This window comes from Balaenoptera borealis, assembly GCF_965194805.1.
Source record: "Balaenoptera borealis genome assembly, contig: HAP1_SCAFFOLD_1282, whole genome shotgun sequence".
Classification (NCBI taxonomy): domain Eukaryota; kingdom Metazoa; phylum Chordata; class Mammalia; order Artiodactyla; family Balaenopteridae; genus Balaenoptera; species Balaenoptera borealis.
This window is the reverse complement of record NW_028122937.1, coordinates 90,577-109,827: the sequence shown is the minus strand read 5'-3', so window position 1 is coordinate 109,827 and position 19,251 is coordinate 90,577.

The following is a 19,251-nucleotide window of genomic DNA, read 5'->3' as shown; positions in this document are numbered from 1 at the left end:
TCTTCTCAATCTGAGATTGCCTTTCTCTATGGAAATATGTTCATTTTTATGAATTTTCAGATAACATAAGTGATATCATAGGGCATTTGTAAGTTTAGCTCAATCTTAAAAAAATGAAAAGGACATTGAAAAATGCAAAACATCAGGAAATATTAGACGCATGCAAATCCAATCTACACAAAGGTATCATCTCACAGCAGTCAGAATGACCATCAACAAAATGTCAACAAACAATACATGTTGAAGAAGTTGTGGAGATTAGCGTAAATTCTCGGTCTAACTGGGAGGTATACTGGTAACAGCCAATAATAGGAACAGAATGGCAGTGCGTTTAAAGGTAAAAACTGAGTCTCCATATGATCCGGAAGGCCCACTATTGGGACTGTCACATGTGGGAGCCAGAATCAAAGAGACAGGGGATGAAAAATCGTGTATTGCAGCAGTATTTACAATAGCCAAGACATGGAAGGAAACAAAATGTCCATCAACAAATAAATGGACAAAAAAGAAGTGGTATACACACCGAATGGAATAGTAGCCTCGGGGAAAAAATGAACAATGCCGTTTTCAGGACTACAGATGAGCCTAGAAATAATCATATAAGGTTAAGTAACACAAAAGGGTATGACAAATATCCTATGATATCATTTATACATGTTATCCTAAGATTGCTACCAATGAACATATTTCCACAGAAAAAGACACTCACAGACTTATGAAATAAACTAATGGTTAGCCAAAATGAAAGGTGGGAGGATGGGTAAATTAGGACTATGGGGTTAACATACATATACTAATGTATGTTAAATGTATATAAACATATAACAGATAAACTATATAAATTATATAATCACCAATACCTTTAAAATATACATTCTGTAATCACATACATGGTAACAGGATCCGAAGATGAACAGATATAGGTATGAATCATTGAGCAGATTCTGTACAGCCAGACAATCAAAACACTCTAATCAAATTTACTCCGATAAGAAATAGAAATTAAATTTAAAAACAAACATAAGTAAGGAGACATAAACTTCTGGGGGCTTGTCCCAGCACATTCCACTCTAATTTACAACCTCGGAACACGACCTCCAGGAAGACTCTGTTGCCCAAGTAACAAGAGTTGAGGACGTAATAATGCTGCCGCCTTGTGGCTGTTTTCCACAAACGCAGCTTTAAACCCAGTGCCAATGGTTGCTTATATAGTCACAAGGACTGCAGGGCTGTAAATGAGACACGCCCTCAACAATGCCCTGGGGTAGGGACTAGGAAAGAAAATTCAACACATGAGAAATTTTTCAAGAAGTCAATAAGAGGAGGGAAGTTGTACTCACTCTTTAAAAAAAGGAAAAGAAAAGAAAGGACATGCCTAAAGCTCAGTATAAGGAATTATTAGCCACATGCAAATTCAAATTCAAAAAGGTTTCAGCTCACACCAGTCATTTCCATCAGCAAAAAGTCTACAAAGTATAAATGCTGAAGGGGTTTTAGAGAACTGTGTACCTTCTAGCTGCTGGTGGGATGTAAACTGGTAACAGCACTAACACAAACTGAATGGAGCTGCTTGAAAAGGTAAAAATTGAGCTACCATATGATGCGGCAGGGCACCTTTTGGGCCTATAACTTAAGACCACCAGAATCGGAAAGACAGATGCAGGCAAATGTGCACTGCAACAATATTGAAATACGAAGACATGGAAGGAAAAAAAAAGTCCATAAACAGATGAATGGACAAAGAAGAAGAGGTATATGGACAGAATGGAAGAGTAGCCTGAGGAAAAAAATGAACAATGCCGTTTTCAGGACTACAGTTGAGCCTAGAAATAATCATATAAGGTTAAGTAAGTCAAAAGGGTATGACAATAATCCTATGATATCATTCATACATGTTATCCTAAGATTGCTACCAATGAACATATTTCCACAGAAAAAGACACTCACAGACTTATCAAATAAACTAATGGTTAGCCAAAATGAAAGGTGGGAGGATGGGTAAATTAGGACTATGGGGTTAACATACATATACTAATGTTATGTTAAATGTATATAAACATAAAACAGATAAACTATATGAATTATATCATGACCAATATCTTTAAAATATACATTCTGTAATCACATACATGGTAACAGGATCCGAAGATGAACAGACATATGTAGGAATCTTTGAGCAGATTCTGTACAGCCAGACAATCAAAACACTCTAATCAAATTTACTCTGATAAGAAATAGAAATTAAATTTAATAAACAAACATAAGTAAGGAGACATAAACTTCTGGGGGCTTGTCCCAGCACATTCCACTCTAATTTACAACCTTGGAACACTACCTCCAGGAAGACTCTATTGCTGTAGTAACAAGAGTTGAGAACGTAATAATGCTGCCGCCTTGTGGCTGTTTCCCACAACAGCAGTTTTAAACCCAGTGCTAATGGTTGCTTAATAGTCACAACGACTGCAGAGGTCTAAATGACACCTGCCCTCAAAAATTGCCCTGGGGTAGGGAATAGGCAAGAAAATTCAACACATGAGAAATTTTTTAAGAAGTCAATATGAAGAGGGAAGTTGTATTCACTCTTTAACAAAAAAAGGAAAAGAAGAAAAAGGATATGCCTAAAGCTCAGTATAAGGAATTATTAGCCACATGCGTATCCAACCTCCAAAAAGGTTTCAGCTCACACCAGTCAAATGGCCATCAGCAAAAATCTACAAACTCTAAATGCTGAAGGGGTTTTAGAGAACTGTGTAACTCCTAGATGCTGGTGGGATGTAAAGTGGTAACAGCACTAACAAAAACTGAATGGAGCTGCTTTACAAGGTAAAAATTGAGCTACCATATGATGCGAAAGGGTACCTTTTGAGCCTATAAACTAAGACCACCAGAATCAGAAAGACAGAGGCAGGCAAATGTGCACTGCAGCAATACTAAAATAGCCAAGACATGGAAGCAAAAAAAGGTCCATAAACAAATGAATGGACAAAGAAGAAGTGGTATATAGACAGAATGGAATAGTAGCCTCGGGAAAAAAATGAACAATGCCGTTTTCAGGACTACAGTTGAGCCTAGAAATAATCATATAACGTTAAGTAAGTAAAAAGGGTATGACAAATATCCTGTGATATCATTTATACATGTTATCCTAAGATTGCTACCAATGAACATATTTCCACAGAAAAAGACACTCACAGACTTATCAAATAAACTAATGGTTAGCCAAAATGAAACGTGGGAGGATGGGTAAGTTAGGACTATGGGGTTAACATACATATACTAATGTATGTTAAATGTATATAAACATATAACATATAAACTATATGAATTATATAATCACCAATACCTTCAAAATATACCTTGTGTAATCTCATACATGGTAACAGGATCCAAAGATGATCAGATATATGTGTGACTCTTTGAGCAGATTCTGTACAGCCAGACAATCGAAACACTCGAATCAAATTTACTCCAATAAGAAATAGAATTTAAACTTAAAAAACAAACATAAGTAAGGAGACATAAACTTCTCGGGGCTTGTCCCAGCACATTTCACTCTAATTTACAACCTCGGAACACGACCTCCAGGAAGACTCTGTTGCACTACTAACAAGAGTTGAGAACGTAATAATGCTGCCGCCTTGTGGCTGTTTCCCACAACAGCAGCTTTAAACCCAGTGCTAATGGTTGCTTATATAGTCACAAGGACTGCAGGGCTGTAAATGACACACGCCCTCAAAAATGCCCTGGGGTAGGGAATAGGCAAGAAAATTCAACACATGAGAATTTTTTCAAGAAGTCAATAAGAGGAGGGAAGTTGTACTCACTCTTTAAAAAAAAAGGAAAAGAAAAAAAGGACATGCCTAAAGCTCAGTATAAGGAATTATTAGCCACATGCAAATTCAAAGTCAAAAAGGGTGAAGCTCACACCGGTCATGACCATCAGCAAAAAGTCTACAAACGATAAATGCTGAAGGGGTTTTAGAGAACTGTGTACTTTCTAGCTGCTGGTGGGATGTAAAGTGGTAACAGCACTAAAGCAAACTGAATCGAGCTGCTTGAAGAGGTAAAAATTGAGCTACCATATGATGCGGCAGGGCACCTTTGGGCCTATAACCTAAGACCAACAGAATCGGAAAGACAGATGCAGGCAAATGTGCACTGAAACAATATTGAAATAGCCAAGACATGGAAGGAAAAAAAATGTCCGTAAACAGATGAATGGACAAAGACGAAGTGGTATGTACCATATGGAATAGTAGCTTCGTGAAAAAAATGAACAATGCCGTTTTTACGACTACAGTGGAGCCTAGAAATAATCATATAAGGTTAAGTAAGTCAAAAGGGTATGACAAATATCCTATGATATCATTTATACATGTTATCCTAAGATTGCTACCAATGAACATATTTCCACAGAAAAAGACACTCACAGACTTATCAAATAAACTAATGGTTAGCCAAAATGAAAGGTGGGAGGATGGGTAAATTAGGACTATGGGGTTAACATACATATACTAATGTATGTTAAATGTATATAAACATATAACAGATAAACTGTATGAATTATATAATCACCAATACCTTTAAAATATACATTCTGTGATCACACACATGGTAACAGGATCCGAAGATGAACAGACATATGTAGGAATCATTAAGCCGATTCTGTACAGCCAGACAATCAAAACACTCCAATTAAATTTACCCCGATAAGAAATAGAAATTATATTTAAAAAACAAACATAAGTAAGGAGACATAAACTTCTGGGGGCATGTTCAAGCACATTCCACTCTAATTTACAACCTCGGAACCCTACCTCCAGGAAGACTCTGTTGCCAAAGTCACAAGAGTTGAGAACGTAATAATGCTGCCGCCTTGTGGCTGTTTCCCACAAGAGCAGCGTTAAACCCAGTGCCAATGGTTGCTTATATAGTCACAAGGACTGCACGCTGTAAATGCCACAGGCCCTCAACAATGCCCTGGGGTAGGGAATAGGCAAGAAAATTCAACACATGAGAAGTTTTTCAAGAAATCAATCAGAGGAGGGAAGTTGTACTCACTCTTTAAAAAAAAAGGAAAAGAAAAAAAAGGACATGCGTAAAGCTCAGTATAAGGAATTATTAGCCACATGCAAATTCAAATTCAAAAAGGTTTCAGCTCACACCAGTCAGGACCATCAGCAAAAAGTCTACAAACTATAAATGCTGAAGGGGTTTTAGAGAACTGTGTACCTTCTAGCTGCTGCTGGGATTTAAAGTGGTAACAGCACTAACGCAAACTGAATGGAGCTGCTTGAAAAGGTAAAAATTGAGCTACCATATGATGCGGCAGGGCAACTTTTGGGCCTATAAACTAAGACCACCAGAATCAGAAAGACAGAGGCAGGCAAATGTGCACTGCAGCAATACTGAAATAGCCAAGACATGGAAGCAAAAAAAGGTCCATAAACAGATGAATGGGCAAAGAAGAAGTTGTATATGGACAGAATGGAATGCTAGCCTTGGGAAAAAATGAAGAATGCCGTTTTCAGGACTACAGTTGAGCCTATAAATATTCATATAACTTTAAGTAAGTAAAAAGGGTATGACAAATATCCTATGATATCATTTATACATGTTATCCTAAGATTGCTACCAATGAACATATTTCCACAGAAAAAGACACTCACAGACTTATCAAATAAACTAATGGTTAGCCAAAATGAAAGGTGGGAGGATGGGTAAATTAGGACTATGGGGTTAACATACATATACTAATGTTATGTTAAATGTATATAAACATATAACAGATAAACTATATTAATTATATAATCACCAATACCTTTAAAATATACATTCTGTAATCACATACATGGTAACAGGATCCGAAGATGAACAGACATATGTAGGAGTCTTTTAGCAGATTCTGTACAGCCAGACAATCAAAACACTCTAATCAAATTTACTCTGATAAGAAATAGAAATTAAATTTAATAAACAAACATAAGTAAGGAGACATAAACTTCTGGGGGCTTGTCCCAGCACATTCCACTCTAATTTACAACCTTGGAACACTACCTCCAGGAAGACTCTATTGCTGTAGTAACAAGAGTTGAGAACGTAATAATGCTGCCGCCTTGTGGCTGTTTCCCACAACAGCAGTTTTAAACCCAGTGCTAATGGTTGCTTAATAGTCACAACGACTGCAGGGGTCTAAATGACACATGCCCTCAAAAATTGCCCTGGGGTAGGGAATAGGCAAGAAAATTCAACACATGAGAAATTTTTCAAGAAGTCAATATGAAGAGGGAAGTTGTATTCACTCTTTAACAAAAAAAGGAAAAGAAGAAAAAGGATATGCCTAAAGCTCAGTATAAGGAATTATTAGCCACATGCGTATCCAACCTCCAAAAAGGTTTCAGCTCACACCAGTCAAATGGCCATCAGCAAAAATCTACAAACTCTAAATGCTGAAGGGGTTTTAGAGAACTGTGTAACTCCTAGATGCTGGTGGGATATAAAGTGGTAACAGCACTAACAAAAACTGAATGGAGCTGCTTTACAAGGTAAAAATTGAGCTACCATATGATGCGAAAGGGTACATTTTGAGCCTATAAACTAAGACCACCAGAATGAGAAAGACAGAGGCAGGCAAATGTGCACTGCAGCAATACTAAAATAGCCAAGACATGGAAGCAAAAAAAGGTCCATCAACAGATGAATGGAAAAAGAAGAAGTGGTATATGGACAGAATGGAATAGTAGCCTCGGGAAAAATATGAACAATGCCGTTTTCAGGACTACAGTTGGGCCTAGAAATAATCATATAACGTTAAGTAAGTCAAAAGGGTATGAGAAATATCCTATGATATCATTTATACATGTTATCCTAAGATTGCTACCAATGAACACATTTCCACAGAAAAAGACACTCACAGACTTATCAAATAAACTAATGGTTAGCCAAAATGAAAGGTGGGAAAATGGGTAAATTAGGACTATGGGGTTAACATACATATACTAATGTATGTTAAATGTATATAAACATATAACAAATAAACTATATGTATTATATAATCACCAAGACCTTTAAAATATACATTTTGTAATCACATACATGGTAACAGGATCCGAAGATGAACAGACATATGCATGAATCATTGAGCAGATTCTGTACAGCCAGACAATGAAAACACTCTAATCAAATTTACTCCGATAAGAAATAGAATTTAAACTTAAAAAACAAACATAAGTAAGGAGACATAAACTTCTGGGGGCTTGTCCCAGCACATTCCACTCTAATTTACCACCTCGGAACACGACCTCCAGGAAGACTCTGTTGCACTACTAACAAGAGTTGAGAACGTAATAATGCTGCCGCCTTGTGGCTGTTTCCCACAACAGCAGCTTTAAACCCAGTGCTTATGGTTGCTTATATAGTCACAAGGACTGCAGGGCTGTAAATGACACACGCCCTCAAAAATGCCCTGGGGTAGGGAATAGGCAAGAAAATTCAACACATGAGAATTTTTTCAAGAAGTCAATCAGAGGAAGGAAGTTGTACTCACTCTTTAAAAAAAAGGAAAAGACAAAAAGGACATGCCTAAAGCTCAGTATAAGGAATTATTAGCCACATGCAAATTCAAAGTCAAAAAGGGTGCAGCTCACACCGGTCATGACCATAAGCAAAAAGACTACAAACGATAAATGCTGAAGGGGTTTTAGAGAACTGTGTACTTTCTAGCTGCTGGTGGGATGTAAAGTGGTAACAGCACTAACGCAAACTGAATCGAGCTGCTTGGAGAGGTAAAAATTGAGCTACCATATGATGCGGCAGGGCACCTTTGGGCCTATAACCTAAGACCACCAGAATCGGAAAGACAGATGCAGGCAAATGTGCACTGAAACAATATTGAAATAGCCAAGACATGGAAGGAAAAAAAATGTCCGTAAACAGATGAATGGACAAAGACGAAGTGGTATGTACCATATGGAATAGTAGCTTCGCGAAAAAAATGAACAATGCCGTTTTTACGACTACAGTGGAGCCTAGAAATAATCATATAAGGTTAAGTAAGTCAAAAGGGTATGACAAATATCCTATGATATCATTTATACATGTTATCCTAAGATTGCTACCAATGAACATATTTCCACAGAAAAAGACACTCACAGACTTATCAAATAAACTAATGGTTAGCCAAAATGAAAGGTGGGAGGATGGGTAAATTAGGACTATGGGGTTAACATACATATACTAATGTATGTTAAATGTATATAAACATATAACAGATAAACTGTATGAATTATATAATCACCAATACCTTTAAAATATACATTCTGTGATCACATACATGGTAACAGGATCCGAAGATGAACAGACATATGTAGGAATCATTAAGCCGATTCTGTACAGCCAGACAATCAAAACACTCCAATCAAATTTACCCCGATAAGAAATAGAAATTATATTTAAAAAACAAACATAAGTAAGGAGACATAAACTTCTGGGGGCATGTTCAAGCACATTCCACTCTAATTTACAACCTCGGAACCCTACCTCCAGGAAGACTCTGTTGCCAAAGTCACAAGAGTTGAGAACGTAATAATGCTGCCGCCTTGTGGCTGTTTCCCACAAGAGCAACTTTAAACCCACTGCCAATGGTTGCTTATATAGTCACAAGGACTGCAGGGCTGTAAATGACACAGGCCCTCAAAACATACCCTGGCGTAGGCAATAGGCAAGAAAATTCAAGACATGAGAAATTTTTCAAGAAATCAATAAGAGGAGGGAAGTTGTACTCACTCTTTAAAAAAAAGGAAAAGAAAAAAAAGGACATGCGTAAAGCTCAGTATAAGGAATTATTAGCCACATGCAAATTCAAATTCAAAAAGGTTTCAGCTCACACCAGTCAGGACCATCAGCAAAAAGTCTACAAACTATAAATGCTGAAGGGGTTTTAGAGAACTGTGTACCTTCTAGCTGCTGGTGGGATTTAAAGTGGTAACAGCACTAACGCAAACTGAATGGAGCTGCTTGAAAAGGTAAAAATTGAGCTATCATATGATGCGGCAGGGCACCTTTTGGGCCTATAAATTAAGACCACCAGAATCAGAAAGACAGAGGCAGGCAAATGTGCACTGCAGCAATACTGAAATAGCCAAGACATGGAAGCAAAAAAAGGTCCATAAATAGATGAATGGACAAAGAAGAAGTGGTATATGGACAGAATGGAATGGTAGCCTTGGGAAAAAATGAACAATGCCGTTTTCAGGACTACAGTTGAGCCTGTAAATATTCATATAACTTTAAGTAAGTAAAAAGGGTATGACAAATATCCTATGATATCATTTATACATGTTATCCTAAGATTGCTACCAATGAACATATTTCCACAGAAAAAGACACTCACAGACTTATCAAATAAACTAATGGTTAGCCAAAATGAAAGGTGGGAGGATGGGTAAATTAGGACTATGGGGTTAACATACATATACTAATGTATGTTAAATGTATATAAACATATAACACATAAACTATATGAATTATATAATCACCAAGACCTTTAAAATATACATTTTGTAATCACATACATGGTAACAGGATCCGAAGATGAACAGACATATGTAGGAATCATTAAGCAGATTCTGTACAGCCAGACAATCAAAACACTCCAATCAAATTTACCCCGATAAGAAATAGAAATTATATTTAAAAAACAAACATAAGTAAGGAGACATAAACTTCTGCGCCTTGTCCCAGCACATTCCACTCTAATTTACAACCTCGGAACCCTACCTCCAGGAAGACTCTGTTGCCAAAGTCACAAGAGTTGAGAACGTAATAATGCTGCCGCCTTGTGGCTGTTTCCCACAAGAGCAGCGTTAAACCCAGTGCCAATGGTTGCTTATATAGTCACAAGGACTGCACGCTGTAAATGCCACAGGCCCTCAACAATGCCCTGGGGTAGGGAATAGGCAAGAAAATTCAACACATTAGAAGTTTTTCAAGAAATCAATCAGAGGAGGGAAGTTGTACTCACTCTTTAAAAAAAAAAGGAAAAGAAAAAAAAGGACATGCGTAAAGCTCAGTATAAGGAATTATTAGCCACATGCAAATTCAAATTCAAAAAGGTTTCAGCTCACACCAGTCAGGACCATCAGCAAAAAGTCTACAAACTATAAATGCTGAAGGGGTTTTAGAGAACTGTGTACCTTCTAGCTGCTGCTGGGATTTAAAGTGGTAACAGCACTAACGCAAACTGAATGGAGCTGCTTGAAAAGGTAAAAATTGAGCTACCATATGATGCGGCAGGGCAACTTTTGGGCCTATAAACTAAGACCACCAGAATCAGAAAGACAGAGGCAGGCAAATGTGCACTGCAGCAATACTGAAATAGCCAAGACATGGAAGCAAAAAAAGGTCCATAAACAGATGAATGGGCAAAGAAGAAGTTGTATATGGACAGAATGGAATGCTAGCCTTGGGAAAAAATGAAGAATGCCGTTTTCAGGACTACAGTTGAGCCTATAAATATTCATATAACTTTAAGTAAGTAAAAAGGGTATGACAAATATCCTATGATATCATTTATACATGTTATCCTAAGATTGCTACCAATGAACATATTTCCACAGAAAAAGACACTCACAGACTTATGAAATAAACTAATGGTTAGCCAAAATGAAAGGGGGGAGGATGGGTAAATTAGGACTATGGGATTAACATAAATATACTAATGTATGTTACATGCATATAAACATATAACAGATAAACTATATGAATTATATAATCACCAATACCTTTAAAATATACATTCTGTATTCACATACATGGTAACAGAATCCGAAGATGAACAGACATATGTAGGAATCATTGAGCAGATTCTGTACAGCCAGACAATCAAAAAACTCTAATCAAATTTACTCCAAAAAGAAATAGAATTAAATTTAAAAAACAAACATAAGTAAGGAGACATAAACTTCTGGGGGCTCGTCCCAGCACATTCCACTCTAATTTACAACCACGGAACACTACCTCCAGGAAGATTCTGTTGCCCTAGTAACAAGAGATGAGAACGTAATAATGCTGCCGCCTTGTGGCTGTTTCCCACAACAGCAGCATTAAACCCAGTGCTAATGGTTGCTTAATAGTCACAAGGACTGCAGGGCTCTAAATGACACCTGCCCTGAAAAATGCCCTGGGGTAGGGAATAGGCAAGAAAATTCAACACATGAGAAATTTTTCAAGAAGTCAATAAGAGGAGGGAAGTTGTACTCACTCTTTAAAAAAAAAGGAAAAGAAAAAAAAGGACATGCCTAAAGCTCAGTATAAGGAATTATTAGACACATGCAAATTCAAATTCAACAAGGTTTCAGCTCACACCAGTCATTTCCATCAGCAAAATGTCTATAAACTATAAATGCTGAAGGGGTTTTAGAGAACTGTGTACCTTCTAGCTGCTGGTGGGATGTAAAGTGGTAACAGCACTAACGCAAACTGAATGGAGCTTCTTGAAAAGGTAAAAATTGAGCTACCATATGATGCAGCAGGTCACCCTTTGGGCCTATAACCTAAGACCACCTGAATCGGAAAGACACAGGCAGGCAAATGAGCACTGCAGCAATATTGAAATAGCCAAGACATGGAAGCAGAAAAAAGGTTCATAAACAGATGAATGGACAAAGAAGAAGTAGTATACGTACCAAATAGAATAGTAGCCTGGGGAAAAAAATGAACAACGCCGTTTTCAGGACTACAGTTGAGCCTAGAAATAATCATATAAGGTTAAGTAACTCAAAAGGGTACGACAAATATCCTATGATAACATTTATACATGTTATCCTAAGATTGCTACCAATGAACATATTTCCACAGAAAAAGACACTCACAGACTTATGAAATAAACTAATGGTTAGCAAAATGAAAGGTGGGAGGATGGGTAAATTAGGACTATGGGGTTAACATACATATACTAATGTATGTTAAGTGTATAACAACATATAACAGATAAACTGTATGAATTATATAATCTCCAATACCTTTAAAATATACATTTTGTAATCACATACATGGTAACAGGACCCTAAGATGAACAGACATATGTATGAATCATTGAGCAGATCCTGTACAGCCAGGCAATCAAAACACTCTAATCAAATTTACGCTGATAAGAAATAGAAATGAAATTTAAAAAACAAACATAAGTAAGGAGACATAAACTTCTGGGGGCTTGTCCCAGCACATTCCACTCTAATTTACAACCTCAGAACACTACCTCCAGGAAGATTCTGTTGCCCTAGTAACAAGAGTTGAGAACGTAATAATGCTGCCGCCTTGTGGCTGTTTCCCACAACAGCAGCTTTAAACCCAGTGCTAATGGTTGCTTAATAGTCACAACGACTGCAGGGGTCTAAATGACACCTGCCCTCAAAAAGTGCCCTTGGGTAGGGAATAGGCAAGAAAATTCAACACATGAGAAATTTTTCAAAAAGTGAATATGAAGAGGGAAGTTGTACTCACACTTTAACAAAAAAAGGAAAAGAAGAAAAAGGATATGCCTAAAGATCAGTATAAGGAATTATTCGCCACATGCGTATCCAACCTCCATAAAGGTTTCAGCTCACAACAGTCAAATGGCCATCAGCAAAAGTCTACAAATTATAAATGCTGAAGGTGTTTTAGAGAAATGTGTACCTTCTATCTGCTGCTGGGATGTAAAGTGGTAACAGCACTAACGCAAACTGAATGGAGCCGCTTGAAAAGGTAGAAATTGAGCTACCATATGATGCGGCAGGGCACCTCTCGGGCTTATAACCTAAGACCACCAGAATCGGAAGGACACAGGCAGTCAAATGTGCACTGCAGCAATACTGAAATAGCCAAGACATGGAAGCAAAAAAAGGTCCATAAACAGATGAATGGACAGAGAAGAAGTGGTATATGGACAGAATGGAATAGTAGCCTCGGGAAAAAAATGAACAATGCCGTTTTCAGGACTACAGTAGAGCCTAGAAATAATAATATAAGGTTAAGTAAGTCAAAAGGGTATGACAGATATCCTATGATATCATTTATACATGTTATCCTAAGATTGCTACCAATGAACATATTTCCAGAGAAAAAGACACTCACAGACTTATGAAATAAACTAATGGTTAGCCAAAATGAAAGGGGGGAGGATGGGTAAATTAGGACTATGGGATTAACATAAATATACTAATGTATGTTACATGCATATAAACATATAACAGATAAACTATATGAATTATATAATCACCAATACCTTTAAAATATACATTCTGTATTCACATACATGGTAACAGAATCCAAAGATGAACAGACATATGTAGGAATCATTGAGCAGATTCTGTACAGCCAGACAATCAAAAAACTCTAATCAAATTTACTCCAAAAAGAAATAGAATTAAATTTAAAAAACAAACATAAGTAAGGAGACATAAACTTCTGGGGGCTCGTCCCAGCACATTCCACTCTAATTTACAACCACGGAACACTACCTCCAGGAAGATTCTGTTGCCCTAGTAACAAGAGATGAGAACGTAATAATGCTGCCGCCTTGTGGCTGTTTCCCACAACAGCAGCATTAAACCCAGTGCTAATGGTTGCTTAATAGTCACAAGGACTGCAGGGCTCTAAATGACACCTGCCCTGAAAAATGCCCTGGGGTAGGGAATAGGCAAGAAAATTCAACACATGAGAAATTTTTCAAGAAGTCAATAAGAGGAGGGAAGTTGTACTCACTCTTTAAAAAAAAAGGAAAAGAAAAAAAAGGACATGCCTAAAGCTCAGTAGAATGAATTATTAGACACATGCAAATTCAAATTCAACAAGGTTTCAGCTCACACCAGTCATTTCCATCAGCAAAATGTCTATAAACTATAAATGCTGAAGGGGTTTTAGAGAACTGTGTACCTTCTAGCTGCTGGTGGGATGTAAAGTGGTAACAGCACTAACGCAAACTGAATGGAGCTGCTTGAAAAGGTAAAAATTGAGCTACCATATGATGCGGCAGGGCACCTCTTGGGCTTATAACCTAAGACTACCAGAATCGGAAAGACACAGGCAGTCAAATGTGCACTGCAGCAATATGGAAATAGCAAAGACATGGAAGCAAACAAAATGTCTATAAACAGATGAATGGACAGAGAAGAAGTGGTATTTGGACAGAATGCAATAGTAGCCTCGGGGAAAAAATGAACAATGCCGTTTTAAGGACTAGAGTTGAGCCTAGAAATAATCATATAAGGTTAAGTAAGTCAAAAGGGTATGACAAATATCCTATGATATCATTTATACATGTTATCCTAAGATTGCTACCAATGAACATATTTCCACAGAGAAAGACACTCACAGACTTATGAAATAAACTAATTGTTAGCCAAAATGAAAGGTGGGAGGATGGGTAAATTAGGACTATGGGGTTAACATACATATACTAATGTATGTTAAGTGTATAAAAACATATAACAGATAAACTGTATGAATTATATAATCACCAATACCTTTAAAATATACATTCTGTAATAACATACATGGTAACAGAATCCGAAGATGAACAGACATATGTAGGAATCATTGAGCAGTTTCTGTACAGCCAGACAATCAAAACACTCTAATCAAATTTACTCCGATAAGAAATAGAAATTTAATTTAAAAAACAAACCTAAGTAAGGAGACATAAACTTCTGGGGGCTTGTCCCAGCACATTCCACTCTAATTTACAACCTCGGAACACTACCACCAGGAAGATTCTGTTCCCCTAGTAACAAGAGATGAGAACGTAATAATGCTGCCGCCTTGTGGCTCTTTCCCACAACAGCAGCTTTAAACCCAGTGCTAATGGTTGCTTAATAGTCACATGGACTGCAGGGCTCTAAATGACACCTGCCCTGAAAAATGCCCAGGGGTAGGGAATAGGCAAGAATATTCAACACATGAGAAATTTTTCAAGAAGTCAATAAGAGGAGGGAAGTTGTACTCACTCTTTAAAAAAAAGGAAAAGAAAAAAAAGGACATGCCTAAAGCTCAGTAGAATGAATTATTAGACACATGCAAATTCAAATTCAAAAAGGTTTCAGCTCACACCAGTCGTTTCCATCAGCAAAATGACTACAAACTATAAATGCTGAAGGGGTTTTAGAGAACTGTGTACCTTCTAGCTGCTGGTGGGATGTAAAGTGGTAACAGCACTAACGCAAACTGAATGGAGTTTCTTGAAAAGGTAAAAATTGAGCTACCATATGATGCGGCAGGTCACCTTTTGGGCCTATAACCTAAGACCACCTGAATCGGAAAGACACGGGCAGGCAAATGAGCACTGCAGCAATATTGAAATAGCAAAGACATGGAAGCAGAAAAAAGGTTCATAAACAGATGAATGGACAAAGAAGAAGTAGTATTCATACCAAATAGAATAGTAGCCTGGGGAAAAAAATGAACAACGCCGTTTTCAGGACTACAGTTGAGCCTAGAAATAATCATATAAGGTTAAGTAACTCAAAAGGGTACGACAAATATCCTATGATAATATTTATACATGTTATCCTAAGATTGCTACCAATGAACATATTTCCACAGAAAAAGACACTCACAGACTTATGAAATAAACTAATGGTTAGCAAAATGAAAGGTGGGAGGATGGGTAAATTAGGACTATGGGGTTAACATACATATACTAATGTATGTTAAGTGTATAAAAACATATAACAGATAAACTGTATGAATTATATAATCACCAATACCTTTAAAATATACATTTTGTAATCACATACATGGTAACAGGACCCGAAGATGAACAGACATATGTATGAATCATTGAGCAGATCCTGTACTGCCAGGCAATCAAAACACTCTAATCAAATTTACACTGATAAGAAATAGAAATGAAATTTAAAAACAAACATAAGTAAGGAGACATAAACTTCTGGGGGCTTGTCCCAGCACATTCCACTCTAATTTACAACCTCAGAACACTACCTCCATGAATATTCTGTTGCCCTAGTAACAAGAGTTGAGAAAGTAATAATGCTGACGCCTTGTGGCTGTTTCCCACAACAGCAGCTTTAAACCCAGTGCTAATGGTTGCTTAATAGTCACAACGACTGCAGGGGTCTAAATGACACCTGCCCTCAAAAAGTGCCCTTGGGTAGGGAATAGGCAACAAAATTCAACACATGAGAAATTTTTCAAAAAGTGAATATGAAGAGGGAAGTTGTACTCACACTTTAACAAAAAAAGGAAAAGAAGAAAAAGTATATGCCTAAAGATCAGTATAAGGAATTATTCGCCACATGCGTATCCAACCTCCATAAAGGTTTCAGCTCACAACAGTCAAATGGCCATCAGCAAAAGTCTACAAACTATAAATGCTGAAGGTGTTTTAGAGAAATGTGTACCTTCTATCTGCTGCTGGGATGTAAAGTGGTAACAGCACTAACGCAAACTGAATGGAGCCGCTTGAAAAGGTAGAAATTGAGCTACCATATGATGCGGCAGGGCACCTCTCGGGCTTATAACCTAAGACCACCAGAATCGGAAAGACACAGGCAGTCAAATGTGCACTGCAGCAATACTGAAATAGCCAAGACATGGAAGCAAAAAAAGGTCCATAAACAGATGAATGGACAGAGAAGAAGTGGTATATGGACAGAATGGAATAGTAGCCTCGGGAAAAAAATGAACAATGCCGTTTTCAGGACTACAGTAGAGCCTAGAAATAATAATATAAGGTTAAGTAAGTCAAAAGGGTATGACAAATATCCTATGATATCATTTGTACATGTTATCCTAAGATTGCTACCAATGAACATATTTCCACAGAAAAAGACACTCACAGACTTATGAAATAAACTAATGGTTAGCCAAAATGAAAGGGGGGAGGATGGGTAAATTAGGACTATGGGATTAACATAAATATACTAATGTATGTTACATGCATATAAACATATAACAGATAAACTATATGAATTATATAATCACCAATACCTTTAAAATATACATTCTGTATTCACATACATGGTAACAGAATCCGAAGATGAACAGACATATGTAGGAATCATTGAGCAGATTCTGTACAGCCAGACAATCAAAAAACTCTAATCAAATTTACTCCAAAAAGAAATAGAATTAAATTTAAAAAACAAACATAAGTAAGGAGACATAAACTTCTGGGGGCTCGTCCCAGCACATTCCACTCTAATTTACAACCACGGAACACTACCTCCAGGAAGATTCTGTTGCCCTAGTAACAAGAGAGGAGAACGTAATAATGCTGCCGCCTTGTGGCTGTTTCCCACAACAGCAGCATTAAACCCAGTGCTAATGCTTGCTTAATAGTCACAAGGACTGCAGGGCTCTAAATGACACCTGCCCTGAAAAATGCCCTGGGGTAGGGAATAGGCAAGAAAATTCAACACATGAGAAATTTTTCAAGAAGTCAATAAGAGGAGGGAAGTTGTACTCACTCTTTAAAAAAAAAGGAAAAGAAAAAAAAGGACATGCCTAAAGCTCAGTATAAGGAATTATTAGACACATGCAAATTCAAATTCAACAAGGTTTCAGCTCACACCAGTCATTTCCATCAGCAAAATGTCTATAAACTATAAATGCTGAAGGGGTTTTAGAGAACTGTGTACCTTCTAGCTGCTGGTGGGATGTAAAGTGGTAACAGCACTAACGCAAACTGAATGGAGCTGCTTGAAAAGGTAAAAATTGAGCTACCATATGATGCGGCAGGGCACCTCTTGGGCTTATAACCTAAGACTACCAGAATCGGAAAGACACAGGCAGTCAAATGTGCACTGCAGCAATATTGAAATAGCAAAGACATGGAAGCAAAAAAAATGTCAATAAACAGATGAATGGACAGAGAAGAAGTGGTATATGGACAGAATGGAATAGTAGCCTCGTGGAAAAAATGAACAATGCCGTTTTCAGGACTACGGTAGAGCCTAGAAATAATCATATAAGGTAAAGTAAGTCAAAAGGGTATGACAATTATCCTATGATATCATTTATACATGTTATCCTAAGATTGCTACCAATGAACATATTTCCACAGAAAAAGACACTCACAGACTTATGAAATAAACTAATTGTTAGCCAAAATGAAAGGTGGGAGGATGGGTAAATTAGGACTATGGGGTTAACATACATATACTAATGTATGTTAAGTGTATAAAAACATATAACAGATAAACTGTATGAATTATATAATCACCAATACCTTTAAAATATACATTCTGTAATCACATACATGGTAACAGAATCCGAAGATGAACAGACATATGTAGGAATCATTGAGCAGTTTCTGTACAGCCAGACAATCAAAACACTCTAATCAAATTTACTCCGATAAGAAATAGAAATTAAATTTAAAAAACAAACCTAAGTAAGGAGACATAAACTTCTGGGGGCTTGTCCCAGCACATTCCACTCTAATTTACAACCTCGGAACACTACCTCCAGGAAGATTCTGTTGCCCTAGTAACAAGAGATGAGAACGTAATAATGCTGCCGCCTTGTGGCTCTTTCTCACAACAGCAGCTTTAAACCCAGTGCTAATGGTTGCTTAATAGTCACATGGACTGCAGGGCTCTAAATGACACCTGCCCTGAAAAATGCCCTGGGGTAAGGAATAGGCAAGAATATTCAACACATGAGAAATTTTTCAAGAAATCAATAAGAGGAGGGAAGTTGTACTCACTCTTTAAAAAAAAAGGAAAAGAAAAAAAAGGACATGCCTAAAGCTCAGTAGAATGAATTATTAGACACATGCAAATTCAAATGGAAAAAGATTTCAGCTCACACCAATCGTTTCCATCAGCAAAATGTCTACAAACTATAAATGCTGAAGGGGTTTTAGAGAACTGTGTACCTTCTAGCTGCTGGTGGGATGTAAAGTGGTAACAGCACTAACACAAACTGAATGGAGCTGCTTGAAAAGATAAAAATTGAGCTACCATATGATGCGGCAGGTCACCTTTTGGGCCTATAACCTAAGACCACCTGAATCGGAAAGACACAGGCAGGCAAATGAGCACTGCAGCAATATTGAAATAGCCAAGACATGGAAGCAGAAAAAAGGTTCATAAACAGATGAATGGACAAAGAAGAAGTGGTATACGTACCAAACAGAATAGTAGCCTCGGGAAAAAAATGAACAATGCCGTTTTCAGGACTACAGTTGAGCCTAGAAATAATCATATAAGCTTAAGTAACTCAAAAGGGTACGACAAATATCCTATGATA